The following is a 2,519-nucleotide window of genomic DNA, read 5'->3' as shown; positions in this document are numbered from 1 at the left end:
CCTCCTGCCTTTTTAATATTAATCATATTCCTATATTCTGTGTAAATTTTGATTATGTAATCAGCATATTTACCCTATAAAAATCCATCTTGCCATCCCTGAAGCTGCTGGTTCCTCTTGGAAATTAGCCCACCTCTTGAGAGGCATCAATCTCAATAAATGACTATACTTGGATTAGAGGTGGTCTGACTGAATTCTTTGAGATGGTTCCACCCCCAATACATCATGAAACCACAACAGCTTTTGGTGTCCCAGAGTTTAAACCGCAACACAAGCACATGTTTAATTTTTAAACACATTTTAAACACATTTTTAAATGTGTGCTAGTCACATCTGAGAAATGTATATATTCCTTTCTATTCCTAGTCAGTAATCCTCAGACATCCATCATAGGTAACTTTTCTAAAATTTTGTTATGGTCCTTAACTTTTTCATGTTTATCTTTTTTTTTTTTTCACCTAGGTCTAACAGGTACATTAAAATCCCAACTATTATAGTTTTACTGTTTTCTCCCTGTGATTCAATTCAATTTTCCTTTAAGTGGTTAAATGCTATTCCATTTAATGCAAATATATTACATATTGGTATTCTATCATTACCTATAGTGCCTTTAAGCAAAATATAGTTTTCTTGCTTATCTCATTTAACCATGTCTCTTTTTACTATTTACTTGTCATCTTTCCTATATCTGCTGTTTTTGATTCATCTGAAGCATAATATATTTTGTTCCAATCTCTCATTTTAAGGCTGTATGAATCTTTATGATTCAAGTATGTTTCTTAAAAGCAACATATTGTTGGATTGTACTTTCCAACCCATTCTGCCACTGTCTTCCATGTCATGTGTGAGTTCATCCCTTTAATGTTCATGGTTATGATTCCTAACTGTTCATTTCCCTCCATTATGTCCTTTTAATGCTTTTTTCGTTTCTTTGCTTCCCCAACTTCTTCTTTTACAAAACATAAGGTAGAGAAAGAATGTCATCAATACTAATAATCTCCATATAACAGTGATTATTCTGCCCCATTCCTCTTACTATGAAAAAGCCAGATATGCTACATTTCACTCCATCCCCAGAGTTCTCTGGTGTACTTAAAGGAGATTGGTATTTTGTAGTTTCTCTTTTTGCTCAAGACACCTCTGACTGTGTTCCTCCAATTTTAGGGACCCCCTGAACCTCAGTTCCATTTAAATATTTAATAAGCAGATTAACTTTTTAAAAGAAATATTTACTTCAAAAGTATAACCAGAACAAATATACAAATGTTTCATCCCCCTGCAAAACATGAGGGACATAATGCCCCCAAACGTCAATCTCTGAGAAAGGGAAAGGGATTAGATTCACTGCTCAACTAAGTTCCTAGGTTTCAAGTTCAAAGATTATCTAGGCTTGAGTTCCTGTACCTTGACCTCTCAGAACTTTCTTTATAAACTAGCACAAAACTTGTGAGCTTCTACCACTGCAGATCATACCCATTGAAAGGGCTGTGGGATTCATTACCCCTGAAGTATCCTGGTCAGCATTGCAGATCATACTGCTGGAGGCTTGAGGTTCCCCTGATGAGTCTCTGATTAGGGCACTAGGACTTTAGGCCTGTTTACCTGAGCTGGTGCTAGCTTCCTGGGTAGGCCTCCTTCTCAGTGCCTATAGGCTTCTTGTTTTCTTTTTGTGCAGTTCTGGGCTGAATTTTTTTTCCTCTTAAGATTTTTTTTGATATTAACCAATCTAATTCCCTTTTTAGAACTTTGCAGGAGTATACATGGTCTCCTTTATGCCCTTTACCAAGGCTATTTTAACTGGAAGTCCTTCGACTAGATTTCCTTTTTTTTCTTTTCTTTTTTTTTAAATAAGTTTATTTATTTTTAGTTTTCGACATTCATTTCCATAAGTTTTAAATTTTCTCCCTCTTCCTTTCCTCCCCACTCCCCAAGATGGCATGCAACCTGATACAGTCTCTACCTATACATTTCTATTAAACATATTTTCAAATTGGTCATGTTGTATAGAAAAATTAGAACAAATTGGAGGAAGCATGAGAAAGAAAGAAAAACAGAAAAAAAAAATAGTCTGCTTCACTCTATTCAAATTCCATAGTTCTTTCTCTGAATGTGGATGGCATTTTCCATCATGAGTCTTTTGGAATTGCTTTGCTGGGAAGGGCTAAGTCTACCAAAGTTTCTTGACTAGATTTCTAAAGTCTCTTCCTGATACCAAAAAAAAAAAAAAAAAAAAAAGATTCTATGATCCAAAATGTCAAAATGTGAGTTATTTATAAAAAAATGCTATAAGAATTCAAAATACAGGGGGGCAGAGCCAAGATGGCAGAGTAGATAGAAACACATACACTAGCTCCAAACCCACTACCCATAAAATATCTGTAAAAAAGAGCTTCCAACAAGTTCTGGAGCAGCAGAGGCCATGGAGCAACGGAGCAGATGAGATTTCTGTTCCAGAGAGCCTGAAAACCTCTCGCAAAAGGTCCTCGCTCTGTGGACCCAGAGCCCAGCCCTCCTTGGCC

The sequence above is a fragment of the Notamacropus eugenii genome, chromosome 3 (genome assembly GCF_028372415.1).
Source record: "Notamacropus eugenii isolate mMacEug1 chromosome 3, mMacEug1.pri_v2, whole genome shotgun sequence".
Classification (NCBI taxonomy): domain Eukaryota; kingdom Metazoa; phylum Chordata; class Mammalia; order Diprotodontia; family Macropodidae; genus Notamacropus; species Notamacropus eugenii.
This window is presented reverse-complemented; position numbering follows the sequence as displayed.